General features: G+C 44.1%; 2 long non-coding RNA genes across 2 annotated transcripts; one reads left to right on the top strand and one right to left on the bottom strand.

Moving 5' to 3' along the window:
* Positions 1 to 16,681: 16,681 nt before the first annotated feature.
* On the bottom strand, positions 16,682 to 18,295 carry LOC144324214 (uncharacterized). Its single transcript, XR_013389737.1, has 2 exons — positions 17,721 to 18,295; positions 16,682 to 17,017 (listed from the first exon to the last, which is right to left on the bottom strand). It is a non-coding gene; the product is annotated as an uncharacterized LOC144324214 (long non-coding RNA).
* Positions 18,074 to 22,093, top strand: LOC144324213 (uncharacterized). Its single transcript, XR_013389736.1, has 3 exons — positions 18,074 to 18,298; positions 21,196 to 21,323; positions 21,920 to 22,093. It is a non-coding gene; the product is annotated as an uncharacterized LOC144324213 (long non-coding RNA).
* Positions 22,094 to 22,779: the final 686 nt, after the last annotated feature.

The following is a 22,779-nucleotide window of genomic DNA, read 5'->3' on the forward strand; positions in this document are numbered from 1 at the left end:
AAATGCTGCAGCCCAGCATGGAGAGGGTTTAGGATTTTCTGTCAGGGGGATTTTAAAGCAAGATCATAGTTTCTGCATCAGAACTGAAGAAGGCATGGCAAGAAGTCAACAGGGCAAGTTTGAAAACTGCGTCTACCTCAGTACGTCCCAGGCGTGGAATGCATGCTCTGTGAATACTTGGGAAGACTTCAAATCCAAGAAAAATGGGCAAGGCTGCCCTCCCATCACCCAAGGGCAGGATGAGAGTGGTCGTGGGAAACTGACTATTGTTTTCAGTCTCAACTTTCTTTTCTCTAAAATGTGGCTATTTTCTTAAGTTTGAGGATTACATGAGACAATAGCTATGAAAATATTTTTCAATTATTAACAGGAGCATGGGTGAAAACAACAATTTTTATTCATAGGTTAGCTATCTGTTTAAATGTTTCAACTTTAAAAAAATAAAAAATAAAAAAAAATAAATGTTTCAACTTCCTGAGGGTAAGGAGCGGAATGCTTTAAAAGGAGATGCCCTCAGTTTGGGTACATAATGTTTAAAATGCAAGTGACTCAGCTCTGCAGGTTGTTTACATGGAGTTTAAGGAGGACAAAAGCAGAAGAGTTTTGGGGGTCACCCTTCATGCTGGTCTGCCTAGGCCTGCGGGCCGTCCCCAGATGCAGGACTTCCCGAGCTAAAACCTGGATGAGCTGTTCACTGTCTTTCTGATCAACCATCTTCATTCCATGACCTCTGATTTTAAGTCCTCTCATTTCTAACAAAATTCTAATAAACCTATGAAAGTCAGGGCAAGCTCCTTTAAGTGACTGGCAGCAGAGCTATCCCTGTGGTTCTGGGTGAGATTTTAGGGGTGCCACGAGAGCAGAGGGGAAAATATTCTATCGCATTCCATTTATCCTCCCAGCCTCCTGTTATCCATCTTTGAAAAGAGCTGTGAGTTAAACAATGCACACCCAACACTGCCCACCTGAAATCAGTCACCGTGTGACTCCCAGGCTTCTCCAACCACAAATATGCAAGAATAATGTTTCCAGAGTGTCAGTGGATAACATAAGTTCTACTGAGCTCAAACTTGGAAGGCAAGTAATCAAGGTGTTTACCTGATGAATGAAGAGGGGGGAGAAGGCAGTATCATTTCAAATATATCTAGCATTTTCCCATTAAGCCACGAAACTTGCAGGTATTAATCATCAAAATAAATGTGCCCTGCCCTTAGGTGCGTGCAGCCTTGCATGAGAGAAAGCGCCAGTACAGAGCTTCGTTTCATCAAATTACTGAAGATGAAATGAATTTCGAAACAATATCCCAGGTGAATTAGACATTTAGCTACTTAACAAGAGGCTTTGCTAGGACCCTCGTTTATTATTTTGAGACGTTAAGTCAGTTCCTGCCAATAATTCAGTACCGTCCTGTTCACATCTCCATTATTTCACGGGCAGGAGATTCCAGGGCTAATGGCCAGACCCTATTGTATCTTGAGTTTGGCACTGGGAATGGTTCTGAGAGCTTCCCACTGAGCCAAGAGTCAAGTTAGAGATCTCCTGTGCAGAAAAGGGGTGGGCATTCCATTATTCTGCAATATAGCAGAGTAAAATAAGTAGGATTTCATGTAAGCTGTGTTTCTCTTTTAGATTAGGTTAAATGGCCAAGATGCTAAAAGCTTCCTATCGTCCAGAAATCGAGTGCCTCTGTCTGCTGATTCTGACCATGCTGGCTGTAAGTCATATTCTGAAAAGCTTTTGATAAGTGTCTTAAGTGTAGGGAGACATCTCATGTGTCTTGCTAAGAACGGGCACATTTTCATATCGAAAAGGTACTGCTGCTCCTTCTATAAGTGTCTTTCTTCCTTCAGGGGTATTTTCAAGGCAAGGCTGAGAGTTTTAAACCAAACTGTAATTTTGAGTTTCAAATGTTAGTCCTCAGTTTGGGGAGGAAGAATGTTTAGAGAACAAGTCAGAATATCAATATTTCAAAGTGTGCCCCCTAGAAAGATACCTAAGTTTAGGAAAGAAGTTCTTGAAACAGAGTTCGTTTCCCAGTTATAAAAAAAAAAAAAAAAAAGGCACAACGTGGAAGAGGATAAAGTGGTATTAGTCTACCGACCACCAGATTTCCCTCCACCCATCTCTGGTCTGACCTTGCCCACTGTGGTCTGCCCTTCTCTCTCATCAAGGCCAGAAGGAGGGTTCCTCCAGCAACAGAAAATCCTCTTCCACCCACCGGTTGATGCTTAAAATTCTACTATTAGGACTTAATCCCTTTAGTTTCAGCTTTGATCCCAGTTAAAATGCAAATACCTCTGGGTGGGGTGACACTTTTAAACTGTTATCAGCCCTTCCCAGTCCACTGAGAAGGAAGGAGCCAGGCAAATTTCAGTAGGGTTGTGAGGAGAGGTCTGGAGGCCAGAGAACTCTGGAGGAAATGAAGTGTGAGCACAGAAGGAGGGCTCCCAGGGGCAGAAAACAAGCCGCCTCTCCCAGCTGCCGAATCAGGACAGGATCTGAAAACAGGACAGCATGGATTTATGGAGAAATCCCTCCACCAAAGGATCTGAGAAAAGCATTTGCTGAACAATGGGACAAGCTACCGTTCTACTAAAAGATCATTTAAATGTTGGGGCCCATTCTATGATAAAACGTAATGGCTAATCCTCAGGGTTCAGCCTTTCTGTTCTAACTTTAACTAAGAGAAGAAGTTTAGCCTTGTTAAAGCTATTATCTGTTCCTAAACTGCATAGTATATAAAATGTAAATGTGATCACACCACTCTTAAATTATTATAACAATACGCCATTCTGTTTTCTTCCCCTTGACATTTACAAAATTCATTTGGAAGAGTGGGATCTACCTCACAGAGATTAGTGATAAATCATGTATTTTTAATGAATATCAATAGGAGAAACCCCATGACATAGCCCACCATCTAATTTGATTAAACTGTGCTTAAGGCAACACTACCTCTCTGGCTAGGGAATAGCTCCATAATGACTTTGTGAGCATTATTGCAGGCTGTTTTAATGATTTAATGAACTGCCTCTATATTTAGTTCAATAGCCTTAAAATGATTAGTGTTTAAGAAAAATTAGCTCACTTTGATTTGATTCTATTTGATGGTAAGTTTAAATAACCTAACCCTTCAAAACACAGTGGAAAAAAAAAATCCTAGAATCACAGCCAGCTAACTGCTAGAAAACATTATGCCCATCATTAATAACCGTTCATTTATGTTTAGCTACAGTATCCAGGCTGACATGCTCATCCGAGGAGCTGGGCTGTAGGAACAGGGCTAATGCTGCATTTCATCTTCCCTTTCTACCGTGGGGCAGGGGCGGGGGAGGGGCGGAGATGGGCAAAGCATGAAAGAGTCTTCAATTTCATACGTTGGGCTATAAGGAATTTTCTGTAGTTCAGATCCAAAGTGGGTATCTGTCTACACTTGGGAGAAGTTCCAGGTTTCTAAAGGAGGAGGAGGGGAAAATTGGTGTGAGGTTTTGAGCCAACCCCTCCTGCTGTGATGTGGGCAGCCAACATGGTTAGGCTTGAGCAGTGTGGTCAGGAGCTCCCTGGGACACCCTGATGGGAGTCAGGGAAGCTTTCTGCAAAGAGGACTGAGGCAGATGGCACTTTTTAACAAGGGTAAGTGATCTGAGAGTTGGTGTGACACACCAGGGACCAGAGCCAGCTCCTTATTCCGAGGTAAAGAGGGTCACAGCACACAAACAGATGTCTGTTCTATAACATCCCCATGGGTCACTACCGCATGTCCACACCCCAAAACAGAAAGTAATTGCAGTATTGGGGAACCAGCTACTGCACTTTGTCTGAAAACATCCAGGCCAATTGTCCTCCAATTGTGCAGGACAGTGTTAAATCATCTTAGAGGAAAGTCGGAGATTACAAAGTCCACTCAGCTTTGAACTTTAGAATAATAAGAGGGAATATTTACTGAGCACTCGCCAAATCGCAGGCACTGTTTCCTCTTCACATCAACTCCAAGAGGTAAATAGTGTGATTCTCCTCACTTTCTGCAAAGAAGCCAAAGCGGAGCTATTAAGCGGCTTGCCTGTGGCCACACAGCGAAGGTGTGGAGGGGAGGGGGAGGCGTGGGGCACACTTGAACCCAGGGCTGGTTGGCTTCAAGTCCACTGTTCTTGGACCCACTCTGCCCATTACCTTTCACTCCCCCCTCTGGGCCACGTGATGGGCTGACAGTATTCGGAATTAGAAACAGGGACAGATTTAAAGAAAATGAATGTCAGAGGAGGGTTGGTGAATATCCAGTGATTCACTAAATGAGGCCGCTCACCCCAGCCTTCATTACTCAGAGCTGTCACTGTGCGTTCCTGGGCCTTAGGGGCAAGAATGCAATCCACTAACCGTCACCACTCCTTGTCCTTAGGAACGGAGGAGAAATATTTCTCAATGAACCATTGTCATCTTGATGACAAAGCCCTGTATTTCTTGGCACATGTTATATATTCCCAAGACGCTTCTCCTCTTTCCCTCTCTGTCTCTGTAAATGTCTCCCCTTCACCTACTGCTCCAACCTGCCCCTTCCCACATGCAGATATGTGCATGCATGTGCACACAACTTGCACACACACGCATGTGCACACATGCTCGGGCACAAGTTTCAGTCCCATTTGAAAGCCACTTACTGAGCCTCTAGGGTAGATGCCATAACACAGGAATGGTGAAACAGGGCTTCGGCCCATGACTCTGGACTTGAGGGAATACACAGCCTCCTGAGCAGAGACTATTTCAAATAATGATGCCCAACATCCCATGGTCAGAACCTCTTCCTTGGCATAATCGCAGACAACCCAATGCTTTTTCAGAGTCCTCTTTGCAAAAGTGTCCGTTTTCCTTCTCCCTTCTGGTATGACCCTCCCCAGGTCTCAGAGCCACCTCTTTTCTTTCCCACCCTTACTCCAGACCTCAATCTTCCTCCCCATCACTTCATCAAAAAACCTACCGTATAATTCGTGACTCATTTTCTCAAGGCCTACTGTTCTGACATACTCCTTCTGGACTTACATGGAAATAACTGAGAATAACTTGTATCTTCTGCACCAGCGGGGGCTCTGAGCATCTATCTTACTCTGTTGAAGAGTATCAGGCCACTGGTGTAGGACATTGCTTGATGGTGGAGTGGCGGATTCTTCTATGTAGCAGAAAATGTAAATGAATGAAGTAAGCCATATGGGAATTGGCAAACTGGAGATACACACTCCATCCGAAGTGGGCAGCACCACTCAGCAATAGCCCAAGCAGGGATACCAGTGTGGCCAGAGCACCCAAATTTTAAAAAAAAATACAAATGATGATTTTTTAAATTGAAACATTCTAATTTTTTTAAGTTAGCTCATTTTTTTTTTAAAGAATGAATACTATATAGGCCAAACAAGACACACCTGCAGTCCAAATACAGCCCACAGCTGCTAGTTTTCAACCTAGGACCCAAAGTAACACAGCGGCATCGACAGACCAGCTATGTAAGGACCAACATATGCAGGAATTTTAGCACAGTGGCCACAGCTCAGCGTGGAAAGATGCTCTCCCTGGATGTTCACCAACCATTCTCCGGACACTAAAATAAGCATATAGCATCAGACGAGACTAACATGTGCCTCTTGGGGTAAACCAAAGACTCTAGATGTTGCTGCTAATAACTTTTCCTGTAACCCACCCAAATCTCTAACTCTTGATGGAAGAAAGAAAAAAAAAAAGCTCCCGGCTGTGCATTTGCAATATCCAATCGGAATTTAAAATTACTTGACCTACATTTAGATCTTCTGACTCTGGTTTTGAGTACTGTGTTCTTGAAACAGCTCTGTGGAGTTGAAGATTCTAACCTTGCTTGTTATTTGCCTCCCCCACCCCCACCCCCATCCCTGAGAGCTTCCTATAATCACAAATCCAGTTATTTTAATAGAAAATAGCAAGTTTCACACAGAAAACATATCTCAAAATTTGGGAAGTATTATAGGAAAGCGGAAGCCATGATTTTCATAGGTTGGGGAATCCCATTAATTTCCCACTTGAAATTCCATCCTTTCCTGGCGAGCGGAAAACTTACCCTGAAAACTAGGATAAAGGGATAGATCAGTGGGTTTGGACTCAAAAGGGAAAATCTCAACAGGTTTCCTGTATGTGCAAAGCCACTTGAAATTGAGTATGTGTCAACACAGATTTAATTAACTCCCAGCCAGGACATATTGGAAATGATCCCAGAAAGTTGGGACAAAAGAGAAGGTGTTAATTTCTCAGCAGGAGAAAAAGTGCCTTTTAACTGCATTGGATTATGGCTCAGGACTGGGTGAATTTTCAGATGATCCATTTCAGGTGGGCTGAAAACAGGTGGCAATAAAAATCAACAAGTCGGTCCCTGCCAATGAGTCTGGAAGACAGGACAGAGTCCAGCGATCAACACCTCAAACATTATTCAATTATCCCATGTACAAGTAGTCCCAGAATCCCTGATTTCAGAAGGGACGGCAGTGAGGTATCCTCATGAACTTAAAATCAGGCTTCTCTGCAAGAGTTAAAATTGTTAAAACAATTTTTTTAAGTCGCACATATTGGGTATGATTACTCATTTGTGGGAGAAAGCCACGAGACTGAGAAGTTTGGGACTCTCAAACCCCAACTGATAACTGATATGGACTAAATGTTTGTAAGCCCTTCCTTCCTGCCAAATTCAGATATTGCAGCCCTAACTCCCCAATGTGATGGTGTTTAGGAGGTGAGGTCTTTGGGAGGTAGTTAGTAGATGAGGTCCTGAGAGGGGAGCCCCCATGTGGGATTAATGTCCTTATAAGAAGAGAAAGAAACCCAGGGTTCTCTCCCTCTCTACCACGTGAGGGTACCTTGATTTTGAACTCCCAGGCTCAAGAGCTACAAGAAATAAATTTCTGTTAAGCCACCCAGCCTATGATATTTTGTTGTAGCAGCCCGAGTTGACTGAGACACTTGAGGAAGCAGAACTGAATACAATTGTGATTTAATAAGCAGACACAAAATCAATGACACTGTACCTAGTTCGGAGAAAGTCTGGAACATAGAGAAATCTTTAGAGTGGGAAATGGACTCTGTTTATTCATTGTTGTTCAGGTGGGAGAGGCATTAAGTCCAGGGAATGTGGACTTTCTGTTCTCTGGAAAAGTGGACTCTGTTGTGGGGCAGAGGTGACTCATGAAACCACATAGTGGGCATGACTGGATATTCCCCAGAACAGTCCACTTCTCCACACCATCATTCCAGGCTTACCAAACAGCCTTTTCAAGACAAATATCTGGCCTCCCAAGCACAGATGCCAGGAAAGGGCAAGGCAGGGATCTTGAATATTTCAGTGATCAAAAAACACTTCTTTATTTTAAATTATTAAGAAGACATCTGGCTGCTATACATCAGTCTCCTATGAGCTTTTTTGATGTGAATTTTCCTCCCCAAGTCCAGTCAGCTCCCAATAATAACACAGCAAAGAGCCAGGCCTAAGACAACAGTACATTTGCCAACAAATTATCTTTTGGTTAGATAGCAACTCTGACTCCCTCTATGCCCCCTTTTGTATCTAAAATGTTTTCCACATGCCTAGCCTGACTCTAGGTGCCCAGAGGTTATAAAGCATTGTCCTTGACTTCTAGAACATGCCAATCTACTTGAAAAAATTAAATTGGACACACAAAACAATTAGAGAACAATATACAATAGTAGGTGATTGAGTGTCTGTATGGCTCATCAGATACCATTAAAGTTAAAAGAAGAGCACAACCCTTGAGGATTAGTGTTGTGATACTAGTAATAATAATATGTTTGATTTTATCACACTTCATCATCAATCAAGCAGTTACACATATTTTATCTAATTTAATCCTCTGGCTGACTAGTTGAAGCAAATGCTATCTCCTCTCAGTAAAGATGAAAAACCTGAAGCCCAGAGAGCCCGTTTCTTGGTTGAAGTCTTAGGTCTAGTTAGAAGTCAGGCCAGGCCTCAAATCCAGATCTTCTGCTCCCAAGGTCAGGGCTCTTTCTGCAATACCTGGGTGAGAACAGAAAAGGAAATGAGGTGAATCCTGAGGAGCTTTAGTTGGGGGTGAAAAAGACACAAGCTGGTTTTGACATTCAGGGATGGCTTCCCAAAGGAGACAAGATTTGTGGGGAGAACCTATAGGATGGACAGGAGTAAGACAGAGGGAATGGGAGGTCTTTACAAATTTTTTTTTTTTTTTTTTTTTTTTTTTTTTATGATAGTCACAGAGAGAGAGAGAGGCAGAGACACAGGCAGAGGGAGAAGCAGGCTCCATGCACCGGGAGCCTGATGTGGGATTCGATCCCGGGTCTCCAGGATCACGCCCTGGGCCAAAGGCAGGCGCCAAGCCGCTGCGCCACCCAGGGATCCCGGGAATGGGAGGTCTTAAGCACAAGGTCAGACCTTCCTCCTGAGATGACCTGAAGTGTTCCTGAATCCTTTCCTTGCAAGTCAACACAGAAACAACCGCCTGTGCCTTCAGTAGATCCAGGTTTTTGGAGTGTGAAATTTGAAATACTGAAGAAAAACAGTACAAATTATAAATACAAAAATACCCTAGGCCCTCTGAGATAGGCCTTTAAAATCTTTAGCATCACATAAACCCACCCCTGGTCAGTCATTGACATTCACAAGGCCCCAGACTCTTTTCAGGGACCATCTGCTGATCTGTCTCCAAAGCTGTGAGAGGCTCCTATCCTCCCTAGGATCTGACTTATAGAAAAGGCCTATATTAGTTAGGATTTGGTTCAGCTGCCAGTAGTGACGACAACAACAACAACAACAACAACAACAACGCCACCAAACCAGTGGCATAAATGAAAGAAGAGGTTATTTCTCCCCATATAAATGTAGATAGCTTGGGTTTTACGTGGCAACTTAATGATCATCTAGGACCCAAGCTTCTTCTATCTCATTGCTCCGCCATCCTTAACACATGGCTTCTACCTCATGGCCCAAGATGGCTTCTTGGGTCCAGCAATCATCTATAACCAACATAAAGGATCAACTGCTGGAGGACATGCCTATTTTTCTCCTTGAGGATAGTGCCTAGCAGTTGCACAAAGCTCTTATGTTTGCATCTTATTGGTTAGGACTTAGTCACATGGCCACACCAAGAACTATGGTCTTTATTCGGAGAACCACTGCAAACAGCTAAATGTGAAGGGTTCAACTACTAAGGAAAGAGGGGAGATGTATATTAAGAATCAACTAGCTGCCGAACTCAAGTTCCTCTGAGGAAGACTATGGAGCTCCCAGTGAGGCCATTAAAAATAGACGTGATAGTTATTACTCCACCGCTTGGAAGCAAGATCACACCCAGGAAAGAAACAGCCCATTTCATGCAACCTGCTTCAGGCCCTAATGGAAGCCACTGGGGAGGAATGCTGAACGTGTGCAGCTTTCACAACCATTAGTATCCTCAGGTCCTAGCTCCGGTTTCTCAAGCAAACCTGGGGTCAACTTGCAGCTCCACCAATTACCAGATGTATGATGCTAAAGTTACTTATTTATGTTTGCAAACGATGGAAACTCAACTCACCTTAGCTTTAATTAGAAAAGGAATTTACTGCCCTACCTCAACCCAGAAGTTTAAGATGTCGACTAGCTTCCAGAATGACTGCATGCAATCACACGGCTGTCTCAGTCTTTGACTCTGCTTCCCGCCAGAGTTGGCATCAATCCCAGGCAGAGTCTCATCAGGAGCAGCAAGTTCACCAGCAGGGCTTATAGTCTCCCTATTTAGCACCTCCCCCGCAAGATGGAGAGCTCTTTATCTGATTATCCTGACCAAAGACCTAGAGTTAACTCTGATTGGTCCAACATAGGTGATTTGCACATGTCTGAGCCAGTCACAGTGTCTCTAACTGGCCAGGAAGCTGGCTGGGGTTGGCATCACCTGAATCACAAGAGCTGAGAGTGAGGGAGGAATGGTTTCCCAAAGGAAACTGGGAGCACTATTAGCAGAAAAGCGGGAAATTATGCTGGTCAGGAAGAAGCAACAGAAGCTCGGTTTTTTTCATCTCTTAGTATAATACTAACTATATCCGATAATTATGAGGATTAAATGAGATAACATGTATAAATGCATTTAGTATAATGCCAGGCATAGCAGGAGCCTAATAGATATATTTGATCTACTCTAAGGAATTAGAGTCAGGAGCCAGGGCAGAAACTGCAGAGCAGAGAGCCAGCAAAGTTGGGGATGGCTGGGGACAGATGGAACTGTGTGGCAGGGCAGAGGAGAGAAGGCCCAGGATAAGAGTGTGAGTGTTCCCCAGGAGAGCACCAGCAGCCAGAAGCAGGCCAAGAAGCTCCTGCAGGTCAGGGATCAGATCTGGAGCTGTGACAACTGTGGTAGAAGGGGCAAGGACCAGATACTGCCCTGGAAGGAATCAGAAGCCACTCAGAAGGGTTTGACTGAAGAGTCTAATGAAGGGCCTCTTTAGGGAGGTGTAATCAGAGTTAAGTGAACCTTAAAAAGCGTGAAGGCCCCAGCTGGCTGCAAGAGAGGGCAGGGGTTTCCATCCCTCCCCTCAATGGGTCAGGAGAGGAATTGCTGAAAGCCAGTGAGAACAGAGGCCCTGCATAAGGAGAGGCCCCTCTGGCTGGAGCGGACCTCGCAGAGGGATCCAACTCCTGCCAGAACCAGCCCTCTTGCCTCTGCCTTTCTGACTGCCTGCCAGTGACTCCTCTTGGCCAACCCAGAGCATGAAAGAACCAGGGTGACCAGTCTGCCAAGGCCGCCTTCCCAGGTCACAGAGGAAGGCAAAGATCTGGAGGAAAGGATTAAATATCTAGCCCTGGGTAGGGAATGGGGAGGGGGGAGTGAAATAGTGAAGGGGATTAAGAGTACACTTATTTTGATGCGCACTGAATAATATATGGAACTGCTGAATCACTATATTGTACACCTGAAACAAATGTAACACTGAATGTTAACTACACCTGAATTTTTTTAAAGTTTATTTTATATGTAATATATAGAATTGCTAACATTGGATCAGAAAATGCGTGTGTGTTGATAAGCCATAACAGATAAATACATTTCAATCTACAGTAAAATGTATTTTGTCGGGATCCCTGGGTGGCGCAGCGGTTTGGCGCCTGCCTTTGGCCCAGGGCGCGATCCTGGATATCCGGGATCGAATCCCATGTCGGGCTCCCAGTGCATGGAGCCTGCTTCTCCCTCTGCCTGTGTCTCTGCCTGTGTCTCTGCCTCTCTCTCTCTCTCTCTCTCTCTCTCACTGTGTGCCTATCATAAATAAATAAAAGTTTAAAAAAAAAAAAAAAAGAAAAAAGATTCTCTCTCCTTGTGCCTCTCCCACCTTTCCCTCTCCCTCTCTCTCTCTTTAAAAAAAAAAAAAAAAAAAATGTATTTTGTCGTCAAACTAGACAGTGCTTCGGATGTCATATTTAAAATGTATGTTTACAAAGTGTGTTTTTTTCCGTTATCAATTTAAATGAAACTAATGCTAACTTGGTTAAAAAAAAAAAAAAAAAAAAGAGTATCCGAGCCCAGCCACATCAATGGCTCCTAGAAGGGACCTTAATCCCTGGAATCTTCAGCCCTTGACACAAAGCTGCAGGGAAAGGAGTGATGCTGACTTTTCCTCCTACTCATGATGTCCCAGCAGTGGAAGAATGACATGAACTCCAGAAAGTCAAGAAGGCATGGGGGCCCAGGAAATCTGGGCAACCTAATTTCTCCTGGGCAGAAAACTGGCCCTGCCTATCCTAGCATGGCAAGCTGACCTTACCAAGACCTTCACCTCACGGCCTCCTCCCCAACTCCCCAAGGCCTGAGCCAATGAGATGGTGATCAGCAGCAGAGGTGGGGGCAGTCTTGATCTACAGAGAGCTAGGGTGCATCCATGCCTTACTCCTGGAGAGAGCCTGCAAGTCCGTGGAGCCATGACCTCTCCCAACTATCTCCAGTCTCCTATGCCCGGGCCACACGACTGGGCTTCTGTGTCCACTCCTGGTGTGTCTTCTAGCTCCTGGCATACTTGGGACACTGACCTAAACTCTGGCCTGTTTGGTCTGACACTCTGAAGGCTGTCTTCTCAGCGTGGTCCTGGTCCATTGTACAATGGTGCTGACTAAATATTTTTTGAGAGGGTCTATAGCATAGGGATTCAGAGTACAAACCCTGAAGCCAGGGGCTGCAGCACTTACTGTGTGCCTTTGCGTAAGTTACTTGACCTCTCTTTTCCCTGTTTTCTTATCCATAAAATAGGGACAATAATAGGACCTACTTCATAAAGTTGTTGTGATAATTAAATTAATTAATAGATATAAAGTGCTTAGAACATGTTTGACATAGTCAGGAGCTGATGACTTTTACTAGTATTACTACATTTCGTTTCTTTTTTTTTTTTTTAAGATTTTATGTATTTATTCATGAGAGGCACAGGGAGAGGCAGAGACATAGGCAGAGGGAGAAGCATGCTCCCTGCAGGGAGCCTGATGCAGGACTCGATCCCAGGACCCCAGGATCATGACCTGAGCCAAAGGCAGACCCTCAACCACTGAGCCACCCAGGTTCCCCGTATTACTACATTTTGAATGAATGAAAGTTGAGCTTGTTGGGGCAGAAACAAGGGCTAAATTCAGAAAGCCCGTCTTGAATTATTAAGCTCCTCCTCCATGGGTGAAAAAGATGACCAATATATCTTCTCAATTATATTCTACTTGGGTTTGAGGGTATCTCCCTGGGAGGTTCCTCCCTCGATGATGCAAAGCCATGCTCCACGTGCTTTTGTGATTATGCTCATTAACAGGATGAGAAGTGAAGTTATTTTTGGTGTGTCTGGGGAGAAATCAGAAAGTCCATAAGAACTAAATTAATCTTTCAAAAGTATCTATTGGTGATCAGTGTGTGTTTACATAGACTCTTTGAGTGTGATGAAGGCGCAGTATGTGCTGCACGCTCTGCTGAAACCAGCTTTCTGGAAGCTGAGGAATGTGTAGAGAAGTTGTCGCAATAGCTCTTTTAAGCCCATAAGCAATGCCCTCCCTGTCCTTCTTTCCAGGCTCTGCCCTCACTCCTGATGGTGCCACATGGATGGCTCCGCCCTAGATGGCAGTCAGGAAAGCCAACGATGGGAGAAATGGAGTCCCTTACCATGACTTCATATATAAAGCAAAGAATAAGACCAATCCCCTCTCCTTCAGATCATGGTGAAATTTGGTAATTAAACCTAATTCATGTAAAGAACTCAACCTCTAGGGCCCCCCCATCTCTTTTTTACTTTAAAAGATAAAGCAACAAAGATTCGTGTATGCGAAGTTGTGAGTATGCTTTCCCGGTTCCCCTCTTGTCACTTCCTGTTCCCATGTTCAGGCCTCCTTGCCATCAGCTAGCAGAGTGGGGGTTCTCCACATCAAGTTCTGGGGGTCTTTCCACCACCTCCATGTCTGTAGGTCTCTGACACCAGAGCTGAAGCCCAGAGCCCCTCCTCATATTTGTCTAACCAATGAGAGGATAAGGGCTGAGTCCTAGAGGTGTCGGATCTGGAAGGAATCTCACACACCACGTAGAACCATCACTTCAACTTACTTGATAAGGAAGCTGCGGTCCAGGGTGGAGACAGGACTTCTGTCTACACAATGGCTGTTTTAGATCCAAGAATGCAATTTATACCTCAAGAACTTTTGTCTATGTTTGCATACATTCATTCCTCAACTGGGATATTCAATGAATACTTTTGTGTATCTACCATGTGGCGAGCGGTAGGTAAGTAAGATAGAGCCCTGCCCTCAGAGCTTTTATTCTCTCCGGTCACATAGGCAATAGGTGGACCATTTCCACAAAGATTTACAGCCCAGAGCTCTGTCCCCTGAATCTCACAGCTGGTATTTGGACAACAAAGTTGACTCTCCTCGTCTATATAAGATGGTACATCTGCAGTTGCGATACACATCACCTACAGTCATTCTGACAAGAATGACAATAGCACCACCACTCACTTTAATCTGTCTGATCTGTGATGACAAAAACAAAAACGAAAATTACACACCTAAACACCATGTGATCTGTCCCCAGAAAGGTTGTGTGAGTAAAGAAAGAGCATGGCTATAGGAATCAGAAACTGGATTTAAAACTCCGATCTGTCATTAATATGTCATGCTGTGGAGCACCTGGGTGGCTCAGTCGGTTAAGCATCTCCCTTCTGCTCAGGTCATGGTCCCAGGGCCCAGGGATCGAGCCCTGCATCGGGCTCCCTGCTTCTCCCTCCCTCTCCACCACTTGCTCTCTCATGCGCAATCTCTCTCTCTCTCTCTCTCTCTCTCTCAAATAAATATATAAAATCCTTTCAAAAACTATGTTGTGGCTGCATAAGGCTGTGTAGGTGACTTTGCCTTTCTAGCCTCAACCATTCATAAAAAATTTCCTCATCTATAAAAAGGAAGCGATGCTGTTGCTTCATAGGGTTCTGTAGGATTAAATGAGATAATGGATGCAATGCCCTCAACACGGTGCCTGGCACACCAGAGAGCTCAAAATACATCCATAGCTTTTCTTTTCCTGCCAGTCAGTCCCTTTTTCATAGTTGGAACCGGCAGTTCCATGACTGGTGCCTTTGAAGTAATCATGGCAGTTAGAAGACTTCGTAAAATGAGGCACCTAAGCGCAGGATCTGACCACAAAGAAAAACTCAGACCACTTTTCCTTTTGTTTCTTGGAGGGTTTTTTTGGTTTTCGTTTTTTTCTTAGAAGCTTTCTTTGCACACCTACCAATAAGTGTGAGAGTCTGCCCTCTAGTGGTTGTGGCCCTCGGTGCCAGTTTCGCTAACGACCCTTCAGCCCACCGGACTTGGCCCATCCGATTAACCTTCAGCGATGCCTCTTGGCCTGGTCACAACAGATTTTTATCTCAACAGAAAAATTAAACAGGAACAGCTGTGACTAAAGTTAATCAGATTGATTCTGTAACATAGAGATTAATCCTGGCTGCACAATCAAATCACACACTCTCCCAAAGATACAAAATCAATGCCTGGGCCCCATCCCAAACCAGTTGAATCTGAACCTTTTGGGAGAGGGTCCGAGCAGAGAGTTTTTTTAAGGCTCCCCAGGTGATTCTGACGAGTAGCCAGGATTCAGAATCAGAACTTTCAAAACCCTATTAGAACTTGACAAATGACAGCGAAGACTATCCCCCCGATGGCAGCCCTCCCAATAGCTCTCCACCCTGTCCTTGCTGAAACTGGTTTTGGTCTCTTCCTGGGGAATTGCTTTCAGACCACATGGCATATATTTTGGAATGATCTCAGTACTGGCAAATTTTTGTCTTTTGACAGTGGATTTGAGTTTGAATAAAAATCCTAAAGTGATTCTAAAATCAAGCCAGCTGAATATGCAGGGCCATTTTGCAAGATAAGCTGGGTAAGACCATTTTTGGTCAAAACAACATATGGCCGAGGGGATGGATTTATCTCATGCACCTCAAAACCGACACAGCGGCAATCCTAAGAGAGGGCCCCAACATTTTGATTAGTAACAGCTGTATTGGGACCTGGGTGCTGCTCCCCAAGTTCCACCTTCAGTGTTGGTCTGGACACATGAGGTCTAGTGGAATTGTTATAAATCTGCCTCCTTCCGTCAAGGGCGTTCAGAACCAAAAGGGGGAAAACTGGTAGGAGGGTCAGAACAGGACAGCCCCTGCGTTTTATGGAACTCTGATCACCATCCAACACCATCAGAATCCGGTTTGCCACATCTGAGGGGGACCCCACTTCAGGCTGGCAAGGCAGTGGCCTGCACAGAGGAACTACGGAGGGTCTCTCTTCAGCAGCACCAGGACTTGGCTTCTCAGGAACCTCGGCGGCTAAGGCAGATGGCTAAATACCGCATCGTGATTTTTTTTTTAAGATTTTATTTATTGATTCATGAGTGACACAGAGAGAGGCAGAGACACAGGCAGAGGGAGAAGCAGGCTCCATGCAGGGAGCCCGATGTGGGACTCGATCCCGGGACCCTGGGATCTTGACCTGAGCCGAAGACAGGCGCTCAGCCACTGAGCCACTCAGGTGCCCCCACATCGTGATTTTTGTGGCCCTCTAAGGCCTCATAATGAAATCCTCTAACATCATATCAGATAAATCCTAACTGGTGAGAACACAGGACACTGGTAAGCCCTTGTCATCTATCGTAGATCAATTGGACTTCATTTCCAGCTCTAATATTTTGCAGTTATTTCCTTGCCCAGGTAAGACTATTCCTGTCTCATTACCTCCCCGATCTGATGTCAACATTAACCATTGGGTCCTCTTGCCGTAGTCTCGTGTCTCTAAGAAGGTGTTGCCCAATGTGTATTCCAAGGAATGCTGGTTTTATGGTATCCAGTCATTTATTCCACAGTGATTTATGGAGCACCTCATGTGTTCCAGGCAAGGGTACATCTAGGTTTTGTGGGACCCGAAGATGTTAACAATCATGGAAGTCCCTTCTAACAGAAAGAATGCAAAATTATGAATCCAAAAGTAGGTTCCAGGCCTTGGAAGGGTCTTAAGCTCCATTACTTCATCGGGCTTTTGTGAATGGTTCCAGGCTGTGGGGTTATAAGGATGAATAAAACAGACAGAGACCTGCTCACATGAAGCTGATATTCCAAAAAGGTAGAAATAAGGCTGAAGATTAATTGAATATAGAGGAGGAAAAAAATCCATGACTTTATGTTTGGGAACTAAGGAGCTAAACAAAATTAAATAGATTTCTTCACTGAAGAGTCTCTCAGGGCCACTAAAAGGCTGATGTGCCCTGTGACCCTCCAAGAGGGGGACTGTGCTTGCATCATTCCCCGGCATCATTTATCAGAGAACCGTTCTCTTGTGAGGCATCCCTGGAGACTCAATTCTGTGGAACCCACTTTGGAGAAATCCTGCTCTGTAATGTACTGGAAGCTCAGCACGTGACATCTTCTGTCTGTCATTGGCCATGAAACTGGGTCCCCTTCTTGTTTGGGGAAAGTTTTGGTTCCTGCACTAATGAAATAATTTAAATCATTCCTCATTATTGTGGTTTTCAAACTCCCCCTCTACCGTTTTAGGCATTTGGAACCCTCCTCTGCTTCCAATATTTCAGACTATAAATCTCAAAATACGTGTTTCAAAACTTTTCCAATCAGGCCTTGGATTTTACACAGCATGGGTTCCGCTTAAGGTAACATGAATTCACCTTATGAGGGATTCTCAAATTTAGAAATGCAAAATACCAGGATGCCTCGTGGCTTTAAAATCATCTGTTATCCTGAAGAATCACAGAAGAGTCAGCATTTGGGGTCATAAATCTGCCTTCGCACCTCCCTCCAACCCCTCCACCAGGGCGAGAAGGCTCTTGTGTGAGGCCTTGCTTTCCAGTGGTAAGAATTATATTTGTCTCGGGTGCTGGTTCCAGAGACATCTGTGATGGCAGCCCATCCAGCTCTGTTCTCAGGGAGCTAACTTTAGCAGCAGATTCTGCATCTGCTGGCGGAGTTTGACACAGCATATGTTTTCCAAAGCAGCCCTTCCCAATAGCTGACTCCCTTCTCATGTGAGGACATTTAATATATCCTGAGAACTAATCAGCTCCCCCCTCTTCCCAAACGTTTAAGCTATTTTTAATTTCATCCAATTTAACAAGCAGTCATGTCTGGAGCCCATCTTTTGATTTCAAAATAAATAAAAAAGAATGTCTATGACTCACAATAGATTTCACCTCTGGGCAGGCCAGCAAATTTATCCACACCTTGCTCCAAATAAAGTCCTTCTCTCACAGGCTTCCTGACATTCTTGTTAACCCTTTAACCTCTTGAGGGGATTTAATACAAGCGAACCACCATTGTGGTGGTTTAAAAACATGTCTACAATTTTTTCAGTGCTTCTCTCTTCAAAAGGTGGAGCTTGACACCCTTCTCCTTGTGTGTGGTCTGGATTCAGTGACACACTTCTAACAAAGGGAAGTGTGTGACTTCCAAGGTGGGGTGATAAAAGGCCCTGTGGCCTTCCTCTTGGATCACTCGCTCTGAGAAAAACCAGCTGCCATTATGACGTCATTCAGGCGGCGGACCTATGGAAGATTCTCAGGTTGAGGAACTCAGACCTCCTACCAATAGCTAACCAGGTTGCCCCCAGCCTTGTGAGGGAGCATCTTGGAAGTGGATCCTCCTGCCCATCAAGGCTTCAGAAGACTGCAGCCTCAGCCAACTTCTTGGCTTGCACCACATGAGAGCCTCTGAGGCAGAGTCACCCAACTAAGCTACTCCCAAGTTTGTGACCTACTGAGTGAGATACGTATTATTGTTTTAAGCCATTAAGATCTGGGGTAATTTGTTACACGGCAATGAGTAACTAATACATCTGTCTTATGGGTTTTTATATGATGTCCGAACTGCACTCCCTGAGGTTGTTGTCTGTTTATCTGCAACAGTGGACTGGATTGGTCAGGAGCATAATTACCTATGTAATGGGTGGGACGTCATGGCCTTTTCCCTGTGAGTAAAATTAAGTTCTACTAATATACTAGAGCCAGCTTCCATTGGCCCCAAGGCCCACTTTCAAGATTCCCAACCCCCCTGGGAGGATGGAGGAGAGCCCACAGCACTCCCAATTTAATTAATCCTGTCTGCTTCCCACATGCCATATAGCTGCCACTGCATATCTCCGAGGCCCATCTTCACGCTCCTCCAGACCACCGCCCAAGCCACCATCATCATCCACCTCTTGGATACTGACTGAATCACACTCCCCGGGGTCCTGGTATTGTCACTATATGCTGGGCTATCAAACAGCTGTCCTCTCCTCCATTAGCATCTTAAGAGAGGCATCCCAAAGCAGAGTCAGAGCTGCTTGAACTTCACACACAGCCATCCTTCTGCAGGGAGACTGCCACCACTAGGGTGCTGCGCGCAGGTAGCAGCCAGGGTTCCAGTGAAGGACCCCCCTCCCCAAACAACCCTGTTGTTGAATTTGGCTAATTACTCTTAACACTTGTTTTTCAGAGTAAATTCTCCTCCAGGCCCAGTAGGCCCCTCCTTGTATTTTTTTTCTCTAAGACTTTGTTTTTTTAGAGAAGTTTTAGGTTCATAGCAAAATTGAGGGAAAGTACAGAGACTTCCCACCTACCCCCCCCACCACACACATGCAAGGCCTCCCCTCATTACCAACACCTCCCACCAGAATGGTACATTTGTTACAACTGATGAACCTACACTGACACATCATTATCACCCCCAAGACCAAAGTTTACTTTAGGACCGTTCTTAGGGCCGCATATTTTATTGGTTTGGGCAAATGTATAATAACATATCTATCATTATAATATCATATAGAGTACTTTTGCTGCCCTAAACATCCTGTGTGCATCTCCTTTTCATCCCATGCCCCACCCCACTCCTGGCAACCACTGATTTTTTACTGTCTTCATAGTTTTTCCAGAATGTTACATAGAATCATATACATGTAGCCTTTTCAGTGTAGCTTCTTTCCTGTAGTAACATGCATTTAAGTTTCTTCTATGTCTTTTCCTGGCTTGATAGCTCTATTTCACTATGGTGCTAAATAATATTTCGCGGTCTGGATGTACCACAGTGTGTTTATCCATTCATCTACTGAAGGACATCATAGTTGATTCTAGGTTTTGGTAATTACGAATAAAGCTGCTATCAACATCCATGTGCAGGTTTTTGTGTGGAAGTAAGTTTTCAACTCCTTTGGGTAAATACCAAGGAGCATGATTGCTAGATCATATGGTAAGAGTATGTTTAGTTTGTAGGAAATGCCAAACTGTCTTCCAAAGTGGCTGTACTACTGTTTTGTATTCCCACCAGCAGCGTATGAGAATTCCTGTTGCCCCAAGTACCCGCCAGCAATCGGTGTTATCAGTGTTCCAGATTCTGGCCATTCTGGTGGATGCATAGTGATATCTCATTGTTTTAATTTGCACTTCCTTGATGACATGTGATGTGGAGCATCTTTCTATACGCTTATTTGCTATCTGTATATTTTGTTGGTGAGGTGTCTGTCAAGGTCTTTGGCTCAATTTTTAGTTGAGTTGTTTTCCTCCTGTTGAGTTTTATTTTTTTAAAGACTTTATTTATTTATTCATGAGAGAGAGAGAGAGACAGAGAGAGAGAGAGAGGCAGAGAGACACAGACAGAGGGAGAAGCAGGCTCCATACGGGAGCCCGATGTGGGACTTGATCCTGGGTCTCCAGGACCAGGCCCTGGACCGAAGGTGGCGCTAAACCGCTGGGCCACCTGGGCTGCCCTCCTGTTGAGTTTTAAGAGTTCTTTGTATATTTTAGATACCAGCCCTTACATCTTCCTTGCATCTTTAGTAGCCACCATCAGCTGCAAGCACAAATAAGTCCATCAAACCTTCTTACACAAATATAAATCCTAGTCATTTTTCTTATTTATTTTCCTAAAAAGCTCTTTGGCGCACATAATAGTAAAATAACATGTGAGGAAGCTCTCAGTTTTTTAATCTTCATAGCCCTATTAAAAAACAACAACAGTACTTTTAAGACAAGTACATATATGTATATGTTGGTGGGAGAAGAGAGGTTGCTTAGCCGTGATTGGCGTCCTGATGGTTTCTTTCTGGAAAAAATGATGGCTATGTTTATAAATCACCAAAACCTCAGTTTGTTTTAAATTCCCCCAAAAAACATTGTGCGGCACACTAGTTCCGCAGGGTGTTGGGGGTGAGGTGGGATTCTGTGGTCATCTTTGGGAACTGCTAGGGTTAAGGTGCTTCTCTACAACTGGACTTCCTTGAGCCTTTTGTATGTTAATTTTCATCATGTGGCACTAAAATAGGGGTTTATATTAATTAGGTATGCTATGTTTCCCAAAGTCATTCCACCACAGAGCATCTCAGGAAACTAGTATTTAACACACTTTGTAAAATGCTGGGTGAGACCCAGCCCCAAAGAAAACGGAATGTGGCAAAATCAAGCATTTTTTAATGTGTCAAAAGCTCAGCCAGGTCACCCAAGCTTTGATTTGCTCCTAATAAGTCTTAAGAATGTGAGGGGAAGATTGTTGATTAAAGACATAGATCTGAGGTCCAAAGACTATTTAAACCAAAATAACGGACAGAAGGAATACAAGGACAGAAAGAATACGAAGGTGCTCCACAGATATTTGTTGGTAAGTGAAATCCAAATTCCCTCTCAGTCATTAAGCTACAACTACAGTCTCCCACCTCAAGCCCTAAATTGGAAGCCGGGGACGCCAAGGCAGAGAACTATCATCTTCAAGGCCTAGATCCCATCCTTCCCTTTCAAAACACCTCCATAAAGAAGGTAGGAGATGGGGGCAGGGGGAGAGAAAAAAACTTTATTCTTTCAACATTGACCCATTTTGTTCAGGTCTAACAACTCAAAAGCAGCAGAGTCATTGAAACATGGATTGTAAAACTATAACACTCCTCAATTACTTCTTGTTGGCCAGACAAGCAAACCTATTATTTGACAATGCATCATGCTCCAAGATAGTAAACTTTATCATACAGAGGTCATGAGAAAAAGACCACAGGTACAGTTTGCTAACCTCCACTAGATAATTTTTCACAGTTATCATCCAAGCACTGTAAAAGCACAAAAGATATGTTATCTTCGGGCTCAGTTTATTATAACGTGTGGGTGAAACTCCCTATAAAACCACTTACTAGGTAACTGTTGCACGTTCTCCTGCACAGAAAGTCAAATCAGTAAAACATCTTTTTGACAGTGTCTTTTTAAGTGTCAGGAATAAAAGGACGTGCTCTTAAAGGAGAGGTAGCACACTATTTATCATCCCGCCTCACTTTCCCACACGTACACACACAGATCCCCATCGCCTCTCTGCATGCCAGAGACACTCAAAGGAATCCTTCTCAGTACTCTCGTTTCTTTTACAGCTGAGTATTTCACGGCGGGATTGTTCGTGGATAAAGCTGCAAGTAACATTAACTCGAGATACTATAGGTGCCAGCATTTCAAGTACTAGTCATGGTATTTTTTCTCCTGGAGTCATAATATTGAGTAAGACCCAGCAAATGCAAAATAAAAGGATGATGGATTCCCTCAGTAAATGCTCTCAAGAGTCTCAGATTTAAAATCAGAGCCTAAGAGAGGTCGTCTAACTATCATTTGAAACTGGGATTCTTTTCTTAAGATGCTATCTCTCTCCACGGTAACATCTTCATGGTCCCCAGGGTCCCTTGAGCAGGGTGGGGCAGGTCTTGGATGATTAAACCCCACGATGTATCATGACGTCCCAGGAAACTCTGGGTTCACAATCCTATCCCCGCAAGGGAAGACAAGTTCAACAATGTGAGATGGAGGATTCCTCCCAGAATGCAGTTCTCCTTAGAATTCGCTTCTTCCAAGAGTCCAAGTCTAGGAGCCTCATTATCCATTCAAGGCAAGGAAGCAGCTTCGTAGATTGGTATGCACAAGAGCAGTAATTTTCAAAGGAAACCATCAGTAATTTGGGGGGCTAGTTATATCTCCCCACAAAAATCTGCTGAATAAATATTGAGGAGCTTATGCGTTCCCAATACAAAATAGGGGCTGTGGGAGAACCAAAAGAAATAGAACATGCAGTTCCTAAGCTTGAAAAATTTATAGTTTTGTCAAAGAGATAAGACTTTTACACAGAGGACAAAGAACAATTAGCAAAATGCTAAATTGAACGTCCTCCAGTTAAAATGTTTCTTCATTACCAAAATATGCTTGGGCACCAATGAAGGGGTGTGTATAGAGTTCCTTTACCTGC

Source organism: Canis aureus, chromosome 11 (genome assembly GCF_053574225.1).
Source record: "Canis aureus isolate CA01 chromosome 11, VMU_Caureus_v.1.0, whole genome shotgun sequence".
NCBI lineage: Eukaryota > Metazoa > Chordata > Mammalia > Carnivora > Canidae > Canis > Canis aureus.